We start from the raw sequence: 12,815 nt of genomic DNA, 5'->3' as shown, positions 1-12,815 counted from the left end.
TCCCAGCTTACAAGAAAGCAATTTGAAAAATATTTCCCCCATACACACAGCAATGTACATAAATACGTCTATTCACAGACACACACACGCACACTGAGACTGAAGCTGGAGAGCTGAGAGATGCTGAATCTCTGATTCGTTTTCGGTTTTGTCTTGAGATCCCAACTGCGCAGACTCTCTTGCGCATTTTGCTCTTATTGTTGTCCTACTTATTCAGCTGAGAGCGAGCAGGAACAAGGTGTGTGTTTGTTTGCATAGCTCTCACGGTTTTTGGTCCATGGACCACAGTGGCAGCCGCCCAGTCGCCGTAATTTGTTTCATAAAGGGCGCATGTGTATGTGAGAGCATGAGCATCGCTATCAACCTCGTCGTCGTCGTCGTTGTCGTCGTCGTCATCATCGTCGTTGTCGTTTGCCATTTGTGCGGTCTGATTGTGTCACTGTGTCAATAGTTGGCGTTGGCCTTCCTAGCAGGTGCTGTGGCTACCATCGACCGCTGTGCTCTGTCGCAATCGTTTGCACAAAAAAAGAATCCTACACCGAGACACATACATACATATGTACGTTTATGATGTATGGTATACTCACACATACACAGACACAGACCCACACACACTGAGCGAGCAAGAGAGCGCTTTATGAACGAGATGGAAATATTCTTGTTCCTTTTTTTCTTTTTGCAGCTGATGCTGATAATGTTACACAGTATTGGCCCTATCCTCCCGCCTAACATTTCCCGCTATTCGTCTTTAGCCCAACTCAACTCAACTCATCTCAGCCCGGCTCGGCTTGGCCCGGCCTGGCCTAGCCTGGCCCGTGCCGTCTTTATGTTTACAATGTTGTGTAAATTTGGAAATGAAGCACAAAGAAAACACCCATACACGCACACACACACACACACACACATACTCATACACTTTGGAGCATAGGTTCAGGTGTTTGCGTGTGCTTTTGTGCGCACAACAAAGGCAATGAACGGCGACGACGGTGTGGTCCATTTGCCATTCTGTGATGGCTGGCATTGCGGTGTCCTGGACGCCGCCACTCAACAGTTACTAAAAACGTCTGATATTGGGTGCTGGTTCCTCCTACTGTTTTTACTACTATCCTAGCCATTAATTTATGCTAGCATGTCGCCTCAGCCACTATGTGTCACTATGTGTGCGTGTTGGCGTGTTTGCCTACGTCCAATATACAGTCTCTACCGTCACTACCGCCTTCAGAGCAGTCAGACAGACAGATAGATAGATAGATAGATAGACCAGTCACATATTTATTTATTTGCCGTCAGCTGTATATGGCAGAAGAAAATCACATTGGCATCTGTTTTATTTGAATTTGACACCTGTATTTACCATAATCTTCTTCTAGTTTTGTTCAGAGTATACACTAAACACCATTCCACTAGCCCGTTTCTGGCAAATTTCAATCCCCGCTCAGATTGTGTTGCTATGGCGATATATGAGCGGATGTCTTTTTTTTATAGTCAGACCTTTCCTCTCCATCTCTCTCTCTCTCTCTCTGTCTTTCTCTCCTTCGCTCTCTAAATATACCAAACACTGGGCCAGCAATGATTGCGTACAGAGTTTATCAGGGGAATTCCATTGAAATTACTCAAAGTCAGAAATGTTCAATATACCCAAAATGCAATCCAATTAGGAAATATTTTGAGAAACATATTTGTTTACTTTCAAAAGGATGCAAAATTCTTTATTGATATGCGACTATTAGTTTCCTTTTATTAAAGTTGAACAATTATTTGTACGAAAATATTATTAGTTGACTGTATTCACATAAATAGGTATGTAGGTGTATGTGTGTGAATATGTGTATGTGTCTTTGTGAAGGTATTTTTGATTTCTGATTTGATTGCTACCCTGGTTAGTCCTCTCCCCCGCCTTACATACATACATAGCCCTTGCCCATTTGCAGCAATAGTAAATTATGCATGCCTCAAAGGTTTCGCAATAAAATATGCATGTATATAGACACGCATGCCGACACACACACACACACACACACACACGCCGACAAGCAAACATGTGTACCAACTACCACATATGTACATACGTTTGTATGTAGTAAAAATACAAAAAAAAAAAAAAAAAATCCATCAAAAAGTGTAGCATAGTTTTCAAGCAAGGGGACAGCTAGGGAACAGGACCGAGACCGACACTGGGACCGGGTCCGGGTACGAGTCCGGGTGAGGGTGCGGATACGGGTCTGTCCGCGTGCCACAACATAGCCACAGAGTCTTAATTACTTGTTGCGAAACTTTGTCAAACTGCCAAAGCCAACTTTAACCACTTAAAACGGGTACAAGGTATTGGCTGGTTGATATACACACACATACACACATACATATATGTACATATGTATGTACATACATGTATCTACACATTATACATACGTATGTCTATGTGTGTGTATATGTTTGCTCATTTTTACGAGTACAAAGGCAACGACAGAGGAGAGGGCAGAGAGACTGTGCATTGGGGAAAAGTGGAAATGATAGAGCCAAAGATTTAGGATAACATCTCGAAACATTGACACAATAAAGTATTGAGATTTACTAATTAATGCAATTGATTTATGGGCTTTATTCTTATTTTGTGTTTGTGTTTGTCCTTAAACGCTTTTTCTTTTCATTCTGCAATCTTCTCTTACTTCATTCGAATGAGGTACAAAATTGATTCTCTTTCAAAGTTATATGCTTGCATGTTGACTTCTCAATACTAACTTGGATTGTGGTCTGTGTCTGTGCTAATTGGCTAAAAGCGAACAACTAATAATCTGCGAAATTTGCTTACGACTCGAAAGCGTAAACACTCTAGAAGGACTAAACATTTTGTTTCTTTTTTATGCGGCAGCTTACAAAAGAAAATGTAGGCGCACCTAACAACAGACCGGGAATGGATGAAAATTTTGTTTTCCTTAACAACTTTTCTTCACTTTTTTTTTTTAGGGGAGAATTCAATTCATTAAATGTCAACAAATTAATGGTTTTTCTTGTGAAAACAATTCTTAAGATTTGGGAGCTGAGCTAGTAATTTATTTGGAAATTTGTAGGCGTAAGTAGAATGGAAAACAAATATATATCTAGTAGAGAGAAACAGCAATTAAGTATATCTATGTCTAAGTACATATATGGAAATTCTGCTTAATTACATATTTTGCACTTAAATGTCTAGATTTCGATTCTTACACGAATAGACCAAAAGAAGTCCAAAATTAGTTAGAGACAAGAGACTTGGTGTATTTACAAAACTAATCTATCCCATGAGAATGTATGTACTTTTAACCATTTATCTAACTCTCTGCAAGTTGTGGTTAATTCGCAGTTTCGTCAACCATTTCTTTCGCTTTGCTGCAGGCAAATGACAAATGCATCTGCCATCTGTTAGCTGAGCTCAAAATATTTGAATTATGAATGTTATATGGGTTTTTGCAGCAACAACAAATCTTAAAGCAAATAAATATTGAATAACAAATGGCATGAAACATATCACATTTCCACCTAGCCAAAGTTTCTATACTCTACAACTAAACATCAAAGTTTAGATAGTTGGTACACGTTTTGTAAGCACATTTTAAGCTATTCTTATAAAATGAGAGGCATATTAGTTAATAGATATTGATTGTCTAGGATTCAAATATGGACAATGGGAATATAAGTCATCAAGTCCAATGCTTGAGCCCTTGAATCAGAAGTCCAATCTTGTATTAGGAATAAACTATTGAGTTGTATATACCAAGTGGTCCATAAATGCAAATGGGTCAAGGAGATTGATTTTTGATGATGGGCTTAAAGTTGTCCAGGGCCTATAACATAGTTTTCGAGATCATATCAAAGTTTTAAAGTTAACAAGAGACTCGATTATGGCAGCAGATTATGATCATCTTGAAATGAACAACTCAAAAATGATTTCTGTATATACTTGAGAAGTTTTGTTTGTTTCGAAAAACTTTTTTGAACTCAATTTAAATAATGGCATAACATTGATTTAATGATTTGACCTTAATCTCAACCTCAATCCCAAAAAATTGCTTAAATTAAAGGTTTTGTGTGTATGCATTTTGTGCATAAATTAGCACACACTTTTGAGTTGATTTGTATGTCTATACACACACACCAACGCACACACACACACACAAATACGTCGATGAACGAATTGTTCGTTTATTCACAGACAATGGCCTCTGAGAGAGAGTGAAAAAAAAAGCAGCAACCTACTGAAGGCTAAAGCCACCAGCACCTAACCAATTAAAAGTTTTTTGTAAACTTTTCAAATTAACTCGAAAACAACTTAATTTCTACGCCTGAATATATTTCAACTCTGCTCTGAGGCGCCCAAAACTGTATTCCCAATGTCTATGGCATTGTGTAAGGGTGTGCATGTGTGTGTGTGTGTGTGTAAGTGTGTTTAAGGAATGGCGGGGGCTCTCTGTGGCTGTGTGTGTGTGTGTGTGTGTGTGAATGTCTGAGAAGGCGACCTCAAGCATAGTATTGTTGTTGCCAAGCTATATTGTTGCCCGTTGCTGCAATAAATTGCAAGCAATGTAATCATCGTGCCAAGACACGAGGTTGCAGTCACAGTGACACATACTCTCAGTACAGTGGGATGGAAATGAATAAAAATTTCCCATTTCTAATGTGTCTGTGTGTGTGTGTGTGTTTATTTTCGTTGTGTTTTCTCTTGTTTTTGTACATTTCTTGATGCTGACGCCTTTATCATCGCTTCCCGTTGGTATTTTTGGGCGCGACACGTGGAATCAAAAGCCAAGGCATACCACAGAGAGAGGGAGATAGACAGAGAGAGAGAGAGAAAGAGAGGGAGAGCATTTTGCCAGCACCAGAGCATAATATGTACTGGGGCTGTGGCTGAATCTGAATCGAGCTAGAGAGCAAGCATTGGATGCTGCTGACTCCCAGGCTCCCTTCTTGAAAGGATACCGAGATGAAATGTTTACACGATTCCTTCAACGAGCCGAGGAACGATTGCCAGCTGCTGCTGCCACTGCTGCTGTACCACCATCCGTGTCGCCTGTATCTGGTATCTGCGGCTGCGTCAAAAAACCAACGGACTGGCGTGTACCGTGCAACGTTCTCAAGTCCAGCAGACGTAGGCGAGCGCTTTAGAACGTTGTTTGCAATCGCGGAAAGTGGTAACCAAACAAATTGCCACAGGGACGACAGTAACAGCAACTAACTAATACTACTACTACAACAACAACAGCAGCAACAGCAACAACAACTACTGAACGGTACAGTACAGAAGAGCCTTACAGGGCATAAGAATCAGGGCCAGGACCAGACCGAAACAACAGCAACAACAACAACAACAACAACAGTCAATGGACGAAATTTAGTGATGGTGTTGTAGGAGTTCAAGCAGTCAGAGATTTATATACACATATGTATATACATATAGTAAATCGAATTCGGAGCCGGGAATCGGAGTAGCCAACAAAATCGCCAGCAAACAAAACTAAATGAAATGAAATCGAATTAAAATTACAAACGCCACGCGAAGATAACGGCTAACGAGTATCAAGTTCAATAAATACATATTTTACAACAACCAAATTTCTAACTAATCAAGCAATTAATCAACTCAAACAACAAATAAATCATCCAACCAACTAACTAACCAACCAACTAACCAACCAACCAATCAACCAACCAGCCAACTAACCTTACCAACTAACCAAGCCAAGCCAAAGCAAAGCAAAGCAAAGCAAGCGGCTATGAAACGCGTTCGAAATGAAATGCAAATCTAATGAAATTAACGAAAACCGATAAATGATAAAAAGAAGAAGAAATCATATTTTTTGAGGATTTTTTGCAAAATTTTTTACAGTTTCTGCGTTTTTTTTTTTTGTCTGTTTCCTTTCATGTACTTTTTTTTTTGGCCATACGCAACTTGTCTCCTCTTCTAAATGAGAAACAACAGAAAGTGTTCAAGCGAAAAGCAAAAATTATATATATATATATATATATAAAATATAATTAATTAATATGTAAGAGAGAGCTAAACGAAACGGATGCCAACAGAGAATTCAACAAAAAAAAAAAGGAAATAAACACATAAACAAAAAGGAAAAAAATTTGCTGCATATGCCGAAAAGGTAAAGTGACAAAAAAAAAGAAGCAATCTAACATATAGTATCTCTTAAATATGTATGTATTTGTATATGCATGTATCTGGCTAACTCACATTTATGTATACACCCACACACACGCACACACCTACACACATATAGCCAGGTATATATGTACATACGTACATATGTTCGCTTACTCATACATAGAGAAGAATGCTTTAGCCTCGGGTCAACAAACAAAAAGGCAAAAAGCGTTGCATGTGTTTTTTTTCCCCATTATCCTTTTTCTTTTTTTTTTTTTGACTAAATGTATGTGTATGTACCTATATATAGTTGTACATACTATATGTGTGTGTGTGTGTGTGTGTGTGTGTGTGTGGGCTGATGCATAAACATGTTGAATTATATTAATGTTAAATGCAAAAGAGGGAAAATAAATTGAAATGAATTCTTCATCTAGATAGACTCAGATGATACATGGCATATACTGAGAAATGAACAAGTATTAGTATATGTGAATGTGTATGTGTGTCTGTCTGTTTGTATATCGTCTGTGTAAAAATCTATAGTTCTATCAAAGCGACCGACAGATTCAGATTATTTTTGCATTTTGCAGAGTGTTGGCAAGTCGTGCGCCGGCTGCGCATGACCAGCACACAATTCCGATACAGAAACTGAAATGGAAACAAAAATGGAAATGGTATTGCCCCGCACGAGCAGCTTCGCATTCCTTTACACACACACTCACACACACGCACTCACACATACAGTCACATTGGCACACTGGCACTGGCACTGGCACTGGCAGTGGAGCATTCTGTTGTGTCTTGTGGCAACTTGGTTCGCATTCTCAGCATCTTTCAAACCCCAAAGCCCAATCTCCAATCCACCACCACCATCAACAACAACAACCAATCTACCCCCGCCCCATGTCGCCCTACACCAATTGTATTACATTATGGGTAGTTCCCCTTTTGATATAGCATAGTCTTAATTATTAAGTTATAGTTTCTATATCGCGTTGTCGTTTCAAATTTCTTGCAAATATACAAAAAAAAAAATTCCCACAAGTGGCTTGGCCCACAACCATACAGGGGCAGGCAGTTAGAGGGATAGTGGTGGCGGAGGAGAGGAGACAGGGGACAGGGGACAAAGTGTATTCGGAAGCTGCGCTGGTCAGAGAAATTGAAAGAGAGTGAGAGCAACGTATCCGAGTTGCTCTCTGGTTTCATAAGTAAGCTGCCGTTGCTGTATTGTACGCACTTCTCTCACTTCTCACCAAGTGGCAGACTCTCCCTCTCCCTCTGCCTCTGCCTCTGCCACATTTCGGATGCCACAGAGAGACGATGGCATGCAAGGCACGCATTACGAATACTGACTCCACGTTGATAGATAGCGGGGGTTGGGGGGCGTTGAGAGGGTTTTTGGATTTTCCGTCAAGGATGGGCAGCATAACCATTCTTGGGTTCATGTCTTGTTTTGTTTCTGCCTCAACAACATCTTCTGTTTGCCACTTTTACGGGGTTTGGCTTACTTAAAGGCACATTTAGCGAGACAATATCAAACACTAAATTTCATTTGTCCTATGATAACATTTACCATTCTCAAATATGTATACTCAAGTCTCTTCTTGTCTCCCATGCTCGTAGATTCCAAAGAATGAACAAAAAAAAAAAAATGTGTTTGATATTCGGCTTAATCAAACATGTCGCGGCCAAGTTAGTTAACATTAACAACGAAATTTCCTGCCGATTGTATTTCACCAGATCAAGCAAATTCAATTTGCTAAACGTGACGTATACGTAATATTCATACTAGTTTCCTTCGGAAGCGTATGACCGGGTGGGAGGAGGAGTATGTGTATAGATGATTCCGTTTTAACGTAATGCACGTTCTCACATAACGAAAATCAAAGACAAGCACGTGGTTTAGGATAAGGAGCCTTTTCATACGAATCTACATACATACAACAGCAAAACTTGAGACGTGAAATTCAGGAGGAAAAGCAAAGAACTTTTGGAAGTGTGATTTTGTAGTGAAGAAAAAAACTGTCTATCAGCCCTCTCAACAATGAAACACGTTGTTCAAGAAGTGATTTCTTAGCCCATTTTAAATGAATTTCTTAAATTTGACTTCCCTAGAAGAGACATACATACATATGTAGGTGAATAAAACAAGACTAACAGATATATAAGTCTTGCATAATAAAGGAATCCAGAATTTAAAAACTTAATCCTTCATAGCGCGGACTAGGAATTGATTTAAGACATACGGTTTCTTGGATTTCTTCTCAGAAACCGATTCTGGTGAACGATGATGACCTTTTTTTGGTAGTCAATACAAATTTCCTTGATTTAGACTACACACTTTTATGCCATACAAACGTTTGTGTGAATGATGTCGTTCTAAATACATTATTTTGCTGAATTATGCTACATTTATTCTTATATCTAAATTTATACTTATGCAGAGAGGAAATCTGATTTGAATCTGAAATTTTAATCACTAAACGGTATATAATATTATAGGAATGATAACGTGATTCTTGAAGTTTTTCTTCTACCACATTTAGCATTCAATTCGTAATTTTATAAAGGCATCGAATTTGTAGTCCTTCACATATAAAGGTTATGAGAAGTTATAGTACTTTACCTATTCAATCTCCAAAGAATGAATCTGATATAGACAAGTCTTATAGCCTTCTTAGAAACAAGAAACAGAGGACGAAAAAGAGATGATGGTAATATGGTCTTGACAAGTAACCTTCAGACTTTCTTCTACGAAGTAAACTCAACCTTATAGGGAATAGATTTAGATCTTTTTTTCCCTTTAAAGCTAAAACTTTGACACAAATAAATGTTTAGTTTAAATCTACAAGGATTATACCATTAGAACATTATACAATTCGTCACTTTACTTATTATTAGTCATCTTCGTTTTTGTTTTTCTTAGTTTCAACTGATTTGTATGTAGTTAGCCTTGGTTTTTGAGTTCAATCAAAAGTTAATGTATATATTTTCCTACCTTAATTTAGATCCAAACTAAGTATTAAGAGGGATTCTCGTTGTATTTTTAAGTAGTTGTTATTGACTAGAAATATGTATATTATATATTATAATTGGATTAATAGAAAAGTCTTAATAGAAAAGTTATTACAACGAATATTCTTATCTGAAAGATGCTTGAGTTAATTTGCTCAGTTGAATTATTTCTTTTTTGAACAGAAATTGTAAAATTAGATCTACAATTAGGTATCCAATTGAGATAGAATAATCCAATAAGGTAAATTGCTTTGCGGAATAATTGAATTTAATTGAAATAAACACTACAAATCCGCATATATATAGGCCAAGCCGGAATTCTTGGCCTTCATTTCGCATGTAAACGTGATTATGAATATGTAAAGCTCATTTGGCTTAAGTAGCTACCAGGCAATGCCAATGTACAAATACATATATTTCTTGAGTGGTAATTTATGAAATTTCTCTCAACTATTTGTGTTTTTCTATGAGAAGCAAAGTGTTTTTGTATGCAAACATCTAGTTGAAGCTGCTACAGCATTCAAGTCTGCGGCGAGGTCTATGGCTGGGGCTGGGGCTGGGGATGGGGTACACAAGATGTAGGGCAAGACGATTCGGTCCAGTCCGGCAATTTGGCTATGGGAACGAAGATGGGAATGGGAATGGGCCTTGCCTTTGGGTTTAAGCCTCTGGGTTTTAGTTGGATACAGAAATGTGTGTCTATGTGTGTGTATGTGTGTGTGTGTGTGTATGTAAATAAGACCGCAGTACAGAGTAGAATACAATAACTTTACGCATTTGCTCTCTTTCTGCAAAAATCGATAGAAGTGACACACACACAGACATTCATATATGTATGTGTACTCACACACAAACTGGACCCGGGAACCAATGCGGACCGGGAATCGGACTTGGACTCGAACTCGGACACGGACACGGATACGGACGGACACGGACACGGACACGAAATGAAACTTAGATAACATCATTGGCGACAATGGGTACAAAAATGTTAATGATATTTCTCAGGGCTTTGAACTCTGCATTCTAGCAACAATGACCCAAAAACAACAACAACAGCAACAACAGCAAAAAGTGTAAAAACAAACGCTATTTGAATCCGCAGTGTAACAGCAATAACAACAACAACCAACTATGGTCTCTCCATTTGTCTTCTTTGCACTTTGACTGACTGAAGCCGCCGCATCAGCAGGACATAGTAACAGGACAACATGAGAGCGGGTGGGGTGGGGGTCATAAAGATGGGCTAAAAACTGGTCGAATGGATGGTTGGGCGGTTCTGGGTGGCAAGTCCAGATCCCATCATCCTTTAGTTCAGAGAATACCGAAGAGGCCGAAATACAACAACTACGTCAAATGGATATTTGCCAAGCAAAATGCTTTTGATGCTCTTGCCGGAGTTACATATAGAAATCGATATTTTCTTTATGGAAAAGCAGAGTGAACATATATGCATTTGTTTTGCCCAATTCATTTTGCTGTCGACTTACGTATTGCCCCCGCACCGCTCCCTGTCACCACTCTTTTGGCATTCATTCAGAAAAGTGTCCTTCTCTCTCTCTCTCTCTCTCTCTGTCTCTCTGTCTGTTTTATGTTGTAATGCGTATAATGAGAATGGTAATCAGAATCAAATCGAATATGCCAAGCCATGTTTGTTTGTTCGTTTGTTTGTATCTACAAACGTGCCAAAATAGTTATCTAACTCATGAATCTAATGGATCGATATGGTTTAAAATTACATATAGCTAACCCCAATAATTGGTTGATTCTTTCAATGGTAACCAAATGGCTAGCTGGGTGAAGGAGGGCCCCCAACTTCATTGTCCAGCAAACCGCAGCAAAGCGTCCAGCCTTTGCATTCCAAGTGACCCAAAATAATAATAAAAAGGAGAGGGCGGGGGGAGGGGGAAAAAGAAAGACACAGCTTACTTTAGCAATAATGTGGAACACAGTTGCTAGCGGGACAGCAGCATACTATGTATATTTTTTTCTGGGCGATTGCGATAAGCGCCAAACATTGAAAAACAACCAAGGCCCGCGACCTCTTTATCACGAATCGCTGCGGTTTATTGCACAATGCAACCAAACGACAAACTGTCTGTCTGTCCATCTGTCTGTCTGCCTGTCAGTCTGCCCGCCATCAGTTCTGCCACCCAGCGAAACAATGAGCCGAAGCACCGCATTCGCTGGATAATGATGATGATGGGGCAATGGAATGGATGAGGTCTCTGAGCATTGTCCAACCGTATGTTTGGGCTGGGGGTTCGAAAAGCTGGATAGTGGATGAATACGTGGATACATTCATATATCCATGTGCATGTATGTATGCATGGAGGACGCTTTGGTGTTCGCCACATTCAGTTATCGTGTGTTACTGTGCGGTTGTCGCACCGTCGGCCGCTGTCATTGACAATGCGGTTTAGCCTTGCTCGAGCACACGGCAATCAAATCGTGCCGCTTCCGAGGTGCAAATTGACCAGACATTTGTCTTATTTGTAGACACGGGAAGTATTGCTCATTATATTTGTCAACATGGTTAATCACTTGGATTAATCACTTATCCCCAGCATAGTCCAGACGATGGGCAAGCTTCCTTTCTTCTTCACATTTGGACTTTACATACCAACTAAACCGTTCAACTTAGTTTGCTTGGCAATGATTTCTCATTGCCATAATCAACCCTCTGCCAGAGGGCAATCGCTTGTTATGGGTGACCGCAGTTGCACCACAAATTAATATTAATTATTTAAGCGGTTTCGTCTTCTGTAATTACATTTTCTTGCTTACAATTTCGCTGTGTCCGCTCTAATCACTGTCCTTGGCTAATTAGTGCAAATTGGCGAGCATCAGTGACGCTGCCAAAGGGCAGCGGGAATGGCTTTCGAAAGAGATTTTGGGTCCAACTGATCAGCAAGTGGTTTTTAGCTTTTACCTGGTTCACCAGTTGAATTAAGCGGCGGCAGTGGCTCAGTTGTGTGTGTGGTGTATTCGAAAATTTCAAAACAACAAATAACAAGAAGACCATCCGAAATAAAAGTGAAAGACATTGAAAGAAACTCTCTGTCACAGTGTTGAATTGTGTGAGTACAATTAAGTACATATTATGCCATTCAATTGGATCTATCTAAAGCCTACCAATACATATCCTTGTGTAGGAAAGAAGAAGATTCTGGCCATTTCATTTAATTAGTTGTATAACATGGAATTTCCTTGGATATCATTAGCTCTTTTGCTGTATTTTGATCAATATCATATATTTGATTCGATTCTAAAATATGTTGTAGTTAAAAGAAATTCTAATGCTGCAGAGATTTAAATTGGTCAGCCTATCCTTCTGTCCTGTCCAAAAAGTCTCTTAGTTTTTTAGCTCTATGCTTAAGTTTGATTCTGAACATAAACAACATATAACATATAAAACGTATACAACATAGAGAGCGTATAGAACTTATGGAATATATAGACCATGTACAATATATAGAACATAAAAACATAAGAACAAATTGCAAATATGTGTAAAATCTATAGAACATAGAGAAGAAACAGAACAAACAAAAAGTATAGAATATATAACATTAAAGAATTAAAAAATTGCTTTTGAATGGTGTACGTGAGAGAGAGAGATATACATAGTTGATGTGTTTATTTTGCATCTGCTTCCTTTTTCCTTTAC

The 12,815-nt window shown here is 38.9% G+C and overlaps 1 protein-coding gene across 10 annotated transcripts in view; it reads left to right on the top strand.

Moving 5' to 3' along the window:
- Positions 1 to 6,030: 6,030 nt before the first annotated feature.
- mmd (mind-meld) overlaps positions 6,031 to 12,815 on the top strand; it is a 38,253-nt gene continuing 31,468 nt past the window's right edge. For all 10 annotated transcript variants that reach the window (XM_068283692.1, XM_068283687.1, XM_068283685.1 and 7 more), the window contains exon 1: positions 6,031 to 6,128. The gene's annotated coding sequence lies outside the window, so the exon portion shown is untranslated. The remainder of the gene's footprint in view (positions 6,129 to 12,815) is intronic.

Source organism: Drosophila tropicalis, unplaced genomic scaffold (assembly GCF_018151085.1).
Source record: "Drosophila tropicalis isolate 14030-0801.00 unplaced genomic scaffold, ASM1815108v1 contig_158, whole genome shotgun sequence".
Taxonomy (NCBI): domain Eukaryota; kingdom Metazoa; phylum Arthropoda; class Insecta; order Diptera; family Drosophilidae; genus Drosophila; species Drosophila tropicalis.
The sequence above is the reverse complement of the archived record's forward strand: the minus strand, read 5'-3'. Positions and strand labels throughout refer to the sequence as shown.